The sequence below is a fragment of the Monodelphis domestica genome, chromosome 4 (assembly GCF_027887165.1).
Source record: "Monodelphis domestica isolate mMonDom1 chromosome 4, mMonDom1.pri, whole genome shotgun sequence".
NCBI lineage: Eukaryota > Metazoa > Chordata > Mammalia > Didelphimorphia > Didelphidae > Monodelphis > Monodelphis domestica.
In genome coordinates, this window is record NC_077230.1 from 122,529,301 (window position 1) to 122,544,822 (window position 15,522).

The 15,522-nt window shown below is 42.0% G+C and overlaps 1 pseudogene; it reads left to right on the forward strand.

Annotated features, from left to right (window-relative positions):
- The first annotated feature begins 355 nt into the window (after positions 1-355).
- The window catches only part of LOC130458952 (tubulin alpha chain-like), a 136,634-nt pseudogene continuing 121,467 nt past the window's right edge, over positions 356-15,522 (forward strand).

Below are 15,522 nucleotides of genomic sequence, written 5' to 3' on the forward strand. Positions count from 1 at the left end.
GGGGAGGGGTTGGGGGTGCGGCGAAACTGATTACCTTAAAAGGGCCCCATCATTCCCGACTTTAACCCAAAGCATATAGATCTTGGCTCTTCTCCACTCCGGGAAGATTTCAAAACACGAGAAAGGGAAACTTTTCATTAGGCATACAGTGATAGCATGTAATTAGAATTCCTGGGGCATATTAAATGGCATTTAGTTTCTAACTCAATGCATCATTTTCTGCTAAATAATTGATCACGGTGCAGAGATTGTGTTTGTGGAGTTTTAAAAAATGTGATTAGACCAGGGAACATTTGGGGGAGGAAAGTTGCATCAATAACACAGGCCTGGTTTGCCCTGCAGGGCTCCGGAGGCCATGCTGGGGCTGGGGATTGGGGATTCTCGCCATGTGCCTGAACTCAGGTTCATTGCAGGGGGTGCTGACAGTGTGAGGGGGAAGGAGTGGGTGTGGGGAGGAGAGAGACAGGGAGGGAGGCACAGACAGCGGTGTCTGGCTGATGTGCAGTGGCTAGTCTCAGCAAGCTAAGGAGGGCTTGGTGGATGTCACGGACTTGGTGTTGGGGCCTTGAGCTAGGATCAGGCTGGCCAGCAGCCAGGGAGTTGAACTCTGGGAAGGCATGGCAGGAACCTGCCGAAGGGAGAGAATGATACCCCACGTGGGCTTTTTCCTCCCATGCCTCCTTGCCCACATGTCATGTCCCTGTGCCCATGCCACTGGTCTGTCCTTTCACCCAGCCTTTAGGGCCCTCTTCTCTAATTTCTTTCCCTAATCACTTCTTCGGAAAGAGGTTTGCTTGGAAGACACTGTTGACTGGTGCCTAACACAGTGCCTGGCACATAGTAAGGGCTTAATTAAATTAATTATTTAATTGCCGTCCCTCTCCTAAGAGGAGAGAGTATCTGCAGCCTCAAGTCTGATCTCTCACTGTAGCTCAGTCCCTTGGTAAAGAGACAAAAGGGAACCTGTCTTGGAGGATATTTTTGGAGGGAGAGGAAAGAAGAATGTTATTTCTAGGACTCCTGAATTCATCATACACAAGCAGCTGTGCTAGGCTCCAGATAGGACAGCTGGATGGTATAAACAACAAAAACTGACATCCTTGTCTATTGTCATAATCTTTTCTTGCTTTGGCCTCTTGTCTTGCACCAAACATCTGGATTAAAGTGAAAATTACTATCCATTCCCCAGATGTTTCCAAACATCCAAGATGCTTGGGAACAGTGCTGACCCAACATGCCCATGGTAGCTGAAATCTGGATTCTTTAAATAAGTGGCTTAACATGACTCTTCTATTTAACCAACCAACTCCAGTGGCTTTTGGTTGCTTCTGGAATAAAAAAAAATATAACTCCCTTGTTTAGCTTTTAAAATTCTACATAACCCCATCCTGATCTGTCTTTCTAGCCTCAATGAATACTCCCCTTCTCATATGCTACATTCTTACCAAACTTGCCTTTCTCTGTTTCTTACCCATTTTTCGACATCTCTTGACACTGGGTCTTTGCATTAGCCATTCCTTATGCCTGGAATGTCCTTCCTCATTATCTCCAATTCACTATCTCTCTACTTCAAGATGTAGTTTAGGCACCATCTTCTGCACAAAGCTTTCCTTTTTAAATCCCTGGCAGCTGCTAGTGTCCTTTCTTCCATAGTTAGTACTGAACTTAACTACTCTGTGTGTGTGTGTTTATACACACATATATAATATACATATTTATTATTAACTTTATTTTTTGCTAACTCACTAAACTCACTGCCGCTTGGGATCATTTCATTCTTTAATCTCATGTGCATGTAGTCAGTGCTTAACACTTGTTTGATTGGCAGTTTCTTTTTGGAATTGGTCTAGGGCTTCAAAGAATGTAAAAAATTGCAGAAAGTCACTGATAGAGGGGTAGATGGTGACAAATTGTGGGTGCCCTCCCATCCTTCTCTCCAGTAATGAAAAAAAAACATTTCATTAACCCCTACCCCACAATTTTGTCTCCTCTTCTGAAGGTTCTTAGGCTTTTTTTTTTGAAAAAGGACTACACTGTATTTGTATATTTCATTATGCTTTTCAAGCATATGCTTGTCTAGTTAACCCCAATTTCCTCTATTCTTCCCTCTTCACCTATCCACACAATTCTGTCCCTAGAAGAAAAAGATACAAACACAGATATAAGCTCTTTTCCTTGAGGAGTTTAAATTCAACTTTCTAGTGTTATTTATTTTATTTAAATCACTAATATTAAATGATTATTTATTTATGTTATTTATTTAAGAAACACTGGATTTGGTATCTGAATCATAGGACAGAAGGGCAAATTCTGGCTCTTTTTCTCAGTAGTGTGACCTTAGTTAAGTCATTTCTTTTTGCTAGGCCTTTGTTTCCTCATCTGCAAAGTTGATAGGGATTAGACTGGATAGTCTACAAGGTTCCTTCTAGGTTTAAACTTAAATGGCAATGACTTTTCTCCAAAATAAAATAGCAGGTGAAGGAATCAGGCATAATACTTAGATCCACATCTCAATAGTCCAGGGTGTTCCTCAAGGACATCCAGAATCCAAATAAAAAATGAACAATTCAGTCACTCAGAATGTTTCCAAATATCTAGAGGTCTCTCTCTCGCTCTCTTTTTTTTTTCTTTTAGAGAGTTGGGGAGAAAGGAGGACATGGGAGGAGGAGAGGCAAAGTAACCAACCAATTATTCTAAAGTCGATTTTTGTGGGTTTTCCCCTCCAAACTAGTTTGTTGTGCCAATTGAATATTTTAGTGTCATGCAGATGCCACCCTCATCTAGAGAGTAACTCTCTCCCCTTCTCCCCCTTCAAAAGGACCTTATGGGAAAAGGTCCAAATTCATATTAGCACCTGTTTACCCAGTCATGCAGACGCACTTGTCATAAGAGAGCACCCCAGGGAGGCAGCCGATGTTGGTCTTCTGATAGAAATTGGTTTTTAACTAAAGGTCAAAGCAAATTGCCCAGGGATCCCCGTGGGAGGATGGAAAATGGTCACTTAAGCCTTCGGAGGCCAGCTGCTTAGAGCAACTCTACCCCAGGAGGTTTTCTGCTCTTGACTCTCAAGCAGGGGGCAGGGAAGCACCAGCCTGCCAGGCTACCTAGTGAGCCTGTTGGCAGAGCTTTCAAGCCTCAGCCCCAACCTGGTGGGACTTTGAACAAGCATCAAATATTAGCCCCAAAAGGAGTGACATTGGCAAAAATTGTCCTCTGAGTAGATTTAGCATGAGCCATTGGCTTGTCATTTCAAAGGAGAGAGGGGGGGGGAGGGGGGAGAGACAGAGACAGAGACAGAGAGACAGAGACAGAGACAGAGAGACAGAGAGAGACAGAGAGAGAGAGAGAGAGAGAGAGAGAGAGAGAGAGAGAGAGAGAGAGAGAGAGAGAGAGAGAGAGAGAGAGAGAGAACAGGGCATAGGGGGAAGCTGAGGAAATGAGGAATGGGAATGAGGATATTATGGGAATAGAGGAAAAACATGACATTCTCTTTTCTGTGTAGGTACTCTCTAATCTTTGTCTCATTTTCCTGAACTCTGATCAGGCAGCAGAGTGAGGAGGGAGAAGAAGGTGAGAGGAATGGGGAGGGAAGCAGGTGAGGGAGTTGGAAGAAAGCAGAGGTAAGAAAAAGAGGATTGGAGAAGAGAATGCCAGACGGGAATTCGGGTGTGAGTTGTGGAAAATAGAGAATGGGTTTGCGACCTTCCCATTCTCCCTTGAATGGTTCCATTCAATCTCCCAGGACCAGGGGTTTAGAGGGGATGGACAGGATCCCGGGAGTAGAATACTGGAGGGGTGGTTAAGGTGATGAGAGCATAGAGGGGAATGGTGGAGTGGAGTTAGAGAGGGGAATGGAGGAGGAAGTGTGCTTGGGTAGCGGCTAAAACGGCCGGGCGGGGCTGAGTTGGAGGATGTAGCACATAAACTCAGTCGGAGCAGTCCGCCCTTTCCTCTTGCCCAGCAACTCCGAGCAGACTGGGGCCAGCGGGGAGAGCGCCAGGGGTTTGGGTGCCCTGATAAGGAAATGTTTCCTTTTACGCTTATTAGCCGAGGCAGCGCCCAGGTACATATGCAGTGTGCAGGACGCGTAATCACACTCCATTTACTGATCCCATAGGCCTGAGCTTGAATCGCGTAAATAGCAGTGAAAACCCAGGCTGCCTCTTTCTAACCTGGTCCCTCCTCACTCACTCCACCCTGGACCCCCGCGGCCCGAGGGTCCTCCAGTCAATCACGCCTGGCGGCTGCTGAGTCATCATTTCGTTCGAGTAGCTGGCTGATTGCTACTCCTTCCTTGCTCTTCCTTGCTACTCTTCCTTTGCTCCTCTTTGGCCCCTGAGGTGGGGATTTGGAGGAGCAAGTCGTGAGTGAGGCGGTCCCCAGCTGAGGAATAGAGAGATCAGAGCCTGAGCAGTGCCATTTGCAGAGCTGGGCACAAATTAAGCAAATGAGCTGGTAGCATGGGCTGAAGCGAAGTGGGGTAACGACATAGAGGGATCCGGGAAAAAAATCACCACACACAAGTTAAGGAAGAGTACCCTTTCCTCCTCTATTGTGTTGTGCAAGTTTTCCCCTGCCTCTTGCTAGGCCTCCATTGTCTCATCTGGAAAATGGGCATTAAAAAATATCACACTGACAAAAGGGCATAGGCCTGGCCTGATTGATTTTTTTGGAAATAGTTTCAATGCCAAAGTTCATTATCCAGACTATTTGATATGTAAGTTGAGAAAGCTCATTTCCCCTTTTAAGACCAGTACTTATCTGCTTAGTCCCATAAATCTGGGAGGTTGTCGATATTTGGCTTTTCTTCATCCTTCTTAGACCCATGTCTTTGTGCTGAACCCTAAGGGCTTGGGACCTCTCTTCCAGGAGCTGTTTCTCTTATGCTCTCTGTCTCTGTCTCTGTCTCTGTCTCTGTCTCTGTCTCTGTCTCTGTCTCTGTCTCTGTCTCTGTCTCTGTCTGTCTCTGTCTCTGTCTCTGTCTCTGTCTCTCTGTCTCTCTCTGTGCTTCTCTCTTTGTCCCTTTTTCTTCCTTTCTCTGTCTCTCTCTGTCTCTGTCTCCCTCCCTCCCTCCCCCTCTCTCTCCCTTCCTCCCTCTCTTTCTCTCTCTGATTCTTTGTCTTTCTGTCTCTTTTTCTTCCTTTCTCTGTCTCTCTCTCTTCTGTTTGTCTCTCTCTAATTCCTTGTCTTTCTCTGTCTCTGTTTCTTCCTTTCTCTGCCTCTGTCTCTCTGTCTTTCCACATCTCTGCCAATTCAGAGATTCAGAGGGTACCATCAAAGATGCTTGTTTAGTTATTGTGCCTGAAAAGTCCTTGATTCAGAATCATACAGTTAACTAGCTTCTAACCTCTTTGCCATATTTCCATTTGATTTTGTCCACCTTAAGTTGTCCTTTTGAGAACCCTGCCCCCTAGCCTTCCCTGGCCACCCAGTTATCTGTATAGTGTTTGGGATGGTGGGGGATGAAAAAGGAGGGGAAAGCAATTGGTATGACTTACTTTGCCTCTTACTACCTAGCAGCCACCTGCCCCAGATAATATATTTGCATTTTAATAGGGACCTTCAATGCCTTAAGCCAAAAGGAGATTCTAATAGTGGCAATGTCAGATGCTAGGGTGAGCCTTGTCCTGATCCTCATGTTTTACCATTTAGGCAGCTTCTTTCTCTACCTAATAGCAGTTTGGCTATGTTTATGGAGTGAACAGAAGGGAAGAATGTCAGAGAAGGCTGGAAAATTAGATATTAACAGATTGTGGAGCTGGAAGTTCGTCCGTAGATCTAGAATTGGAAGGAACTTTTAAGGCTGACTGGTCCTCATTTTAAAGATGGGGAAATTTGGGACCAGGAAAATTAGATGATTTGCCCAAAGTCACCCAGTTAACAATCATCAGAGGTGGGGACAGGGTCTAGACTCTTTGAAGCCAGGACTCTTTCTTTTGTCCTTGAATGCCAGATGAAGAAATTTGAGCTTTGCTTGGTAGAAGATGGGGCAGCTAGGTGATAAAGCAGATCGAGTACTCTGCCTGGAGTCCGGATGATTAATCTTCTTGAGTTCAAATACCTCAGATATTTACTAGCTGTGTGACCCTGGGCAAGTCATTTACTCCTGTCTCAATCCATTAGAGAATGAAATGGCAAATTACTCCAGTATCTTTGCCAAGAAAACCCCAAATGGGGTCTTGGAGGGTCTGACGTGATTGAACACAATAATAAAACAGAAGATAAAGGAGCCATTAAAGATTTTTGAGCAAAGGATTAGATCTCTGCAGAAGAAAGATGATTCTAGTATCAATATACAAAACAGATTGGAAAAGGGATAGGATAGAGGTTGGGAGATCTATAAGGAGGCAGAAGTTTTGGTGGCTGGTAATGAGGGCCTTTACTAGGCTTGTATGAACATAGTGCTGAAAGGGAACTTGGAGATCATCTAGTGCAACCAAATCATTTTACCCATAAAAGAAATTATAGCCCAAAGAAATGAAGCAATGGTTCAAAGCTGCATTGGTCTTCTATCTCCAAAGTCAGTGCTTTTCCTACTATATCAGGCTGCCTAATTCTGACTCCCCACAGGACACCATATCACCTGCCCTACTCCTTTATTCCCCATATCTGTCCTTGCTCCATTCCAGGGTAGAGCAGTAGGAACAGAGAGAATAGGGAGTTACTGGGAGAGATGAGGAAAACAAAACCATGGCAGAACTGTGGATATGCTAGTAAAAGTTTAATTACTGGCTCTCTGAAAAAAAATGTTTGTGCAATGCATTTTAAAGTTTAATCCACATTACCATGATTTTCTCCATCTTTCTTAAGTCTAAACAATCAACAAAAAATAAGTTTATAGGTTTTATTTATAGGTTTGCTTTTTCTAAACTATAAATGCTCAAGGACCCTTAAAGAGCACCCATATAAAAGAGTCAGGACAAAGAAAAAAGAGATGGAGAAGAAGCAGTTTTTAAAAAAATTTAGAATATTTTCCATGGTCACATGATTCATGATCCCCCCCCCCCCATCTTTCCTCCCCACTCCTGAAACTGACAAGTAGTTCCACTGGGTTGTACATGTATCATTGTTCAAAATCTATATCTATGTTATTCATATTTGCTGTAGAGTGATCCTGTAACATCAAAATCCCAATCATATCCCCACTGAATTATGTGATCAATCATAAGTTTTTCTTCTACATTTCTGCTCCCACATTTCTTTCTTTGGTTGTGGGTAGCATTCTCCCTCATAAATTCCTCTGGATGGTCCTGGGTCATTGCATTGCTGTTAGTAGAAAAGTCTATTACATGCAGTTTTTGAGGCAGAAAAAGAACCAGAAAAATGTGGTGTCTTAAACTTCAAGGGAAGAGAGAGGCTCTGGGAGGAGAAGGAGGAAGAGGAGAAAGAAGAAGGCAATAGCAGCTAAAACTGCTTAAAAGTAAAATAGGATGACTAGGGAAGAAAAAAAGGCTATTGGTTTGGCAAATAGGAAGTCACTGGTGACAGTGGAAATAGTAGATGACATTTATAATGCTTTAAGGATTCCAAGTAGCTATGTGACTCAATGGATAGAGTGCTGGACCTGGAATCAGGGAGATAGACCTGAGTTCAAATGTGACCTCAGATACTCAACCTCTTTTTGCCTTAATTCAATAGAGAAGAAAAATGACAAACCACTCCAAGTATCTTTGCCAAGAAAAGCCCATCTTGGGTCATGAAGAGTCCAATATGACCGAACAGCACTTTGCATAAATTATCTCACTTGATCCTCACAATAACCCTGTTAGATAAGTGCTATTATTATCATTATTTTTATAGATAAGAGTAATTTCAGTAAGGTTAGACTCCAAGGTTGAACCCAGATTTCAAAGAGTACTATTTCTTTTTTTTTTTAAACCCTTACTTCCCATCTTAGAATCAGTTCTGTGAATTGTTTCCAAGGCAGAAGACCAGTAAGGGCTACTAGACAAAGGGGGTCAAGTGACTCACAGCTAAGAAGCGTCTGAGTTCTGGTTTGCATGCAGGACCTCCTGTCTCTGGCTCTCAATCCACTGAGCCACCTAGCTGCCCCCAAAGAATAGGATTTTAATAAAAAGAATAGGTAACAAGGTAGTTGAGGCATCTAGCGGTTCCAACTTTTGATGAAAGGGAGTAGAAACACAAGGCAGCAGCTGAATGGGACTAAAGGGAAAATTAAAAAAAAAACAAACCCAACCCTCATACATGTAATCTTAGCAGAGTTACTGCAGCCAGTGTGGGGGCTGAGAGGCATCAATGTAAATTTAGGCAGCTCCTTAGTGGCTAGGGACCAAGGTGAATGGTTGATTAACCATAGGGAGGAAATTTCCATGTACTTAAGGTAGGCTTGAGGGTAGTTGTTGATGTGGGAGAAACACAAGTTTGTAGCAGTCTCAACCCAAGAATGGGAGACTCAAACTGATTTAATCTAGAAGTAAGAAAAGAATTTTATTTGAAGAAGTGGTTAATGTTGGTATGTTAGCCTAATAGCTGGTGAAACAGTCTGGGGGATAATCAGGTAGTTTTAGGGCTGATGGAGGAGCCCAGGGTAGTAAAGTAGCCTCTTTGGAGTTGATAGTATGAAGTAGCAGCTCCTCTATGGAGTGTCAGCTTCCATTGGAGAGTGGCAACTTCTATTCCCTGTGAATCAGGGTTGTATTATTTATTGGAGTCTGCAAGCTTTGCAGCTCCCTTTCCAAATTCAGGTAGAGGTATGTTTGGGGGTTTGTTACCCTAGGGACTAAGGAGCATATGCAAGATCGGGGAATTCTTCTGGAATGCCAAAGTCTCCACTGTGTAGTTTCTATGTTCCTCCACCGCCCACCTTGTCATCATTTGTCATTGTGAGAGAGGTCTCACTGCCATTTCAGAATGTGAACATAGGGTGGGGGGATGCTACATTGGAGGTAATTAATTATTTCTAAGAATAATATAAAGAATTAATACCAAAGAATAGGTAAAAAGCTGATGTCCAGTATGGAATGTTACAGATTCAGTACATAGAGTAGGCAATTGAACAATCTACGATTTATGCTTGACTAATACTGAAATGCCCTAGAGAGAAGAAAGCATGATGTTGTTGAAAGAAAGTGAGCTCCAGAGCTAGGGAGACCAGAATTCAAATTCTGCCTGCAGCACACACTGGCTATGTGATCATGGTACATCAGTCACAATTTCTCAGTACCTCAAACTATAAATTGCAAAACACTTCTACATGGATGGAGAGACTCTCCTCATTGGGAGTTCTATTTGCCAATAAAAGCACAGATCTCATTAAATAGAGCCATAAATATGTGTGGCCCTGGTTGTTAGATGTTGGAGGTCTGGGCCTCTGATATGATTCAGGAGAGCTATAATGTGTGCGCACGCGCGCGCACACACACACACACACACACACACACACACACACACACACACACACACACACCCTTATAGGGAAATGCCTTTTATTTTTTTCAATTACATGTTGAAACAATTTTCAGCAATTGTTTCCTTCCTTCCTTCCTTCCTTCCTTCCTTCCTTCCTTCCTTCCTTCCTTCCTTCCTTCCTTCCTTCCTTCCTTCCTTCCTTCCTTCCTTCCTTCCTTCCTTCCTTCCTTCCTTCCTTCCTTCCTTCCTTTTTTTCCTCTTTCTTTTTCTCTCTATCTCCCTCATGAAGAAGATAAAGTGAGAAATGTATGCTTTGATCTACATTCAGACTGACAATTCCTTCTATGGCTGTGAATAGCATTTTTCATCTTGAGTCCCTTGGGATTGTTTTGGATTCTTGCATTGCTGATAATAGTTAAGTCCTGTTACTGTTTACTGGTTCTTCTCACTTCATTCTACATCAATTCATATAAGTTTTTTCCAGGTTTTTCTGAAATCATTCTGTTTATCATTTCTTATGGCACAACAGTATTCCATTACAATCATATACCACAACTTGTTCAGCCATTCTCCAATTGATGAACATTTCCTCAGTTTCTAATTCTTTACCACTATAAAAAGAGCTGCTAAAAATATTTTTGTACATGCACTTTTAAAAGAATTAGACTGCATCTCCACATAATTGCATAGTTAAGGGAGTAATTTAGAAAAACTTCTGAAGATTGGGGGTATAAGGAAAAGGGCGGATGAAGAGCAGTGTTTCCAAAAGCCTACTTTGGTGTTTCCAAATTGAAGGACTAGAATCTTTTGAATGGTCATTGAATGAAGGGATTGTCGTGGCATGTTGATATTGTTGGGAAAATGGTCTAGAGTTGGAAGGGACCTCCAAGGTCTTATAGTATAACACCCCCCCACTTTTTTTTAATAAATGAGAAAACTGAGGCCCAGGGAAGTTGTGACTTGCCCGAGGTTGCCCAAGTTGTAAGTAATAGACACAAGATTTGAACCCAGGTCCTCTGAGGCCACATTCAGTATTTCTTTTACTGTACTTTGCAGTTCCCTCAAAGTCCCTTGTATTTCAGAGCTGAGATTTAAAAAAAAAAAACTAGAGGCTTTTTTTTCAGTAAACCTTTAGACTGAATTAGAGATGGGAAGGATGGGAAGATGACAAACAGTAATACCCAATATTAATGACAATAAACATTTGCCCAAAGGGGAAATACAATCTATTGGTAAACAGTCCTCAGGCTAGAAAGACAATGATTGCTAATGATGTTGTTAAGCTCTTATAATAATTTCCTGAGCAGTCAGCAAATGTGGGTATATTCTGGAAGTCTGTTAGGGGTATAGAAAGAGAAGACTGAGGAAAAAAGGCTGGAATGGGCAGGAGCAAAAAGATATCAACTAACATTTATAAAACACCTATTATGTGCCAGGTGTGGTGTCAAACATGGGGTAAACAAAGAAAGGCAAAAAGGGCTGTCCTTTATGTCAAGGAGCTTCCAGTCTAATGGGGGAGACAACATGAAAATAACTATGGACCAACAAGATAAATATAGGAAAATCTGGAGATAATCAGTAGAGTAATCAATAATAGGTTATAGCAAAGTATTATATAAGAGGGAAATGTCACGATTAATTGGGGGAATAAGGGAAGCTTGAAGGAGATGGTAAGATTTGAGCTGGGTTTTAGGTAGCCCAGTAGAGAGTGTGCTGCTGGGCATGGAGTCAGGAACTCTCATCTTCCTGAGTTCAAATCTGGCCTCTGACTCTTCTTAGCTATGTGACTGAGCAAGTCATTTAACCCTGTTTGCCTCTGTTTTCTCATCTGTAAAATGAACTGGGGAAGGAAATGGCCAACCACTCTAGTATCTTTGTCAAGAAAACCCCAGATGGGGTCAGAAAGAGTCAGACACGACTGAACAGCAATTCAACAGAAAGGAAGGGAGAAGTGTGCTAGAGACATAGAAAAGAGCACAGCAGTGGGGATGTATAAGGCATACCCTTGGGAAGGCAGTAGGAGGGTTTGACTGGAATACAGTATGCCAATAGGAATAATTATGTAAGAATGGAAATGTATTGTGGTGTCAGACTGAAGGTTTTAATTTTATTCTGTCATTATATTAACCTCATAGTTGAGCTGGCAAGTGTTCATATGCAAATGATGGGGTGCTGAAAATGATTACATGAGAAGGACCTGCTGTTGCCAGCTGGGATCTATTTATTGGAGAGTACCCAGGATCAGGGGGAAATCACCTGCCCTGCAGCCTGACCCTGACAGCTGGGAAGTGGTTGCTCTCTTCAGCATGGGCTCAGCTCTGTGCATTCTCAGGTAGGTAGCTGATACTGGTCTTTTAATTGTCTTTATATATATATTTCCAATTACATGTGAAAAGAGTTTTTAACATTTGTTTTTTTTTTAATTTTAAGTTCAAAATTCTCTTCCTCCTTCCATCTTTCCCCTCTTCCCTCATTGACAGGGCATTGCTGATATCATTGATGGCAAATATGAGTGCATTTTCAATGGTATTTATGACACCATCTCATTGCTAAAGGGGCCCGATGATCTCTTCCTTTCTATTTCTCGATCTCTCCTTGGAAAAAAAAGACAATCCCTATTTTCTGTCTTAGGGACAATTCTGATGCAGAAGGGTAAGAGCTAAGCTATTGGGGTTAAGTGACTTGCCCAGGGTAACACAGCTAGACAGTATTCGAGGCCACATTTGAACCCAGGTCCTCTTCACACCAGGCCTGGCCTCTATCCACTTTTTTTTTTTTAACTAATCATGACTCCTACTTTAATAAAGTGCAACAAATTGCTAACTTGATTACATAGTCTTTAAAAACAGTCTTAGCAGGAAACATAAAAAAAGAGGGGGATGCATGTATAGAACATGCCACATTTATCCAGAACACCTTCCTGCCCCATAATGTACTCTTCAAAGAAAACGTTTTTTTTTATTTCAAAGAAGGGCTGGATGAAAAAAAAATGAGTTGTGTCCTTATGGTATCTCCCAGCATAGTATTATGCAAGGCATCCCAAGAGGGAGGTAGGAGTCTAGGAGGAACTTGTTACAAGGGGACATGTCTAGGAAGGGTCTTCAAGAGTCAAAAGACTAATTTCTAGTAAACTAAAAGTGCAGAAAAAAAAAACAAAAATTCAAAGCCCAAGGACATGATTCTCTATACATAATCAATGGACTCAGCCAATAGTACAATTCTTGCCATCCAGAGTAGTCAATGGGAGGCCATTCACAGGTCTCCAGAGCAGAGGGGTCAGCTGATCTGATCTGATAATAAGGAAGATTAGACCTCCTATGGTATATTATAGATCTAGAATCGTGAGGTGATCAGAGAAGGTCTAGTCAAATAAAATGTGGCCATTCTCTAGACTGTGCCTAGGAACCAATAAATAGTGTTGACTCTAAGACATAAGGTAAGAGTTAAAAACAAACAAACAAACAACAAATCATGAATAAGGAAGCACTTAGAATTATACAGTACTTTAAAGTATATCCTAAATATGTTTATAGTATATAGATTTATATAGTACAAACAATAAAGACATTGTTTGGAACCAGAGGGGTCTAATCTTAGGCTTCCTTTTAATGGGGAGCTAAGGACAGGGAAGGGAACAGCCAGGTGGTACAGTGGGATAGAGCATTGGGTTTGAATCAGGAGGACTCATCTTCATGAATTCAAATCTGGTCTCAGATATTTACTGGTTTTATGCCTGTGGGCAAGTCACTTAACTGTCTGAGTTCCTCATCCATAAAAGGAGCTGGAGAAGGAAATGGCAAACTACTCCTGTATCTTTGCCAAGAAAACCCAAATTGGGGTCACAAGAAATAAGACAGACCTGAAATAACTGAACAAAAAAGGAGGAGGAGGGGGCCAGAAGAGGGGAAATGTTTCCTACATATTAGCTATATATCTAGTGCTCTTTCAGGTGCTTTATGAAAGAAAGAGAAGAAAGGAAAGAAAGAGAGGAAGGAAAAAAATAGACGTGAAGGAAGAAAGAAAACCAAGATAATGAAAGAAAAAAGGGAAGGAAGGAAAAAGAAAGGAAGGAGGAAGAGAGTCCCTGGCTTTGAAATAATGGGGCTGATGCTTAACCCCCATTGCCAAGCCCTTACTATTCTTCTGCCTTAGAACCAATACATAGTATTGATTCTAAGACGGAAGGTAAGGGAAAAAAAAAGAAAGAAGGTCTAAGAATTGATAGATTCCGAGGCAGAAAAGCAGCATGGGCTAGGCAATTGGAGTTAATGATGTGACTTGTCCAGGGATACGTGGTTTAGAAGCATCTGAGTTCAAATCTGAAGCCAGGACTTCCCCTCTCCAGACCTGAAACTCTATCCACTGAGCCATCGAACTGCCCCCAAAGAACTACTTCTAAAATGAATGTTACAATACCAAATGATAATAAAGAGCTCCATTTGTGTAATGCTTTTAGCTTTAATATGCATACATATATTAGACATGTATACATAGCTATACATGCCCATTTCCATACACATGTGTATGTATGTATGTACAACTGGTCTTCTCGTCTTATTATCACTTCTAAGACAGAAGAGCAGGAAATGCTAGGCAATTGGGGTTAATTGACTTGGCCAGTCACACTGGTAGGAAGTGTTTGAGGCCATATTCTGACCTAGGTTTCCTGACACTCAGCCTGATACTATGCTACCCAGCTGCTCCTACATATACAAGCTGATCTTCACAACAACTGCAAGCTAGAAGTGATTATTGCACCAGCTCTACAAGTGAAAAAATGGTGTCCCAGAGATGCTGTGACTAGCTGAGTCGCACAGAGTCTATAAGCAGGAGCCAGACCCAGACTTGGTTGGTTCCAATGACAGATCTCTTCCACGCCACCATCTTGAAATGGAGCCCAATAAAAGCCAAAATGTGAAGCCAGATATGTAGAGCCCGGAGCCATTGTGGCTCCCCTCCTCCAAATCACGATTTCTTTTAAAAGGACGCCATGCATATGTATTAATCATTTCCCTGGATGGAAAGTGATGATACTCCGTCCTGTGTCTTGCCTGAGACTGCATCTGACATTTACTGCCATCTCTATTCTAGGCATGCTGGGCTCCTCCAATCATGCCTGAATCCTCCAAAGACCCTCCAGTTGCTAACTCAAAGGAACCCTTTGATGTCCGTAATGATAAAACAAAGCATCAAGACTTGCAAAGCTGATTTTCCCCCAAGACGCTCCATAGATTTCAGGGCCCCTCACAGGCTGTCAGTGACTTGGGGGCTCTCAGAAGCATTTACACAGTTTGTTTCAGCTCCGGTCCCCTTTGTTGTCAAAGCTGCAGGCTTCTTTTCTACTTTCTGCTACCAGAAAATGGCCAAGGGAACACAGGCACGCAAAGTTGGGAAAGAACATTTGCCCTTCACTTGGGATTCCTCCAATTCGAAGGGGCAAATTGAGAATTCTTGTCTTTTCAAAAATTGCCACATTTGTCATCCAGCATATTCAAAACCTTTGTTCCAGCAAGACTCACTGTCCTCTAAACAACAGAGTGAATGCTTATCATCCCATGTTTCACACTGCTTTTTCTGACTGGAATGTCCTTTCCCCTCTTCTCTACCTCTCCAAATCCTACCTTTACTCCTTTTAGCTTGGATTCAGAATTAGCTTACGGTGGGAATTTTCTCATCTGTCAAATGGAACTAAGAATATTTTTACTCTCTATATTATAGTGCTGAATCACATAAAATAATGGATGAGGATTTTTCCTCACGGAAAGGTTTATTATTGCTACCATAAATTCCTTCTTCACCTTGTGTTGGCTCTCTGTCTCTCTGCCTGTTTCTGTCTTTGTCTCTGTGGGTGTCTCTCTCTCCATAACATGATTGTTTCTGTGTGTACTCCTTCTTCATTTTCCCCTTTGAGAATTTGTACCTTCCTTCAAGACTTGGATTTCATAAAAAGGAAATTTCTTAAAGAGATTTTTTCTTTGTTTTGTTTTGTTTTGGTTTTGTATCTCCAGTATTGATCACCGTTTCTTGCACATCTTTTAAAGTCCAGATTTGTGATTTTATCTCTGTAGGGAGTTACCTGTAAAGAAACTCTTTCTATCAAAACCGATTGGCAATTTATTCTACAACTTATAGCCATAGTGAGTGGCTTGGAAC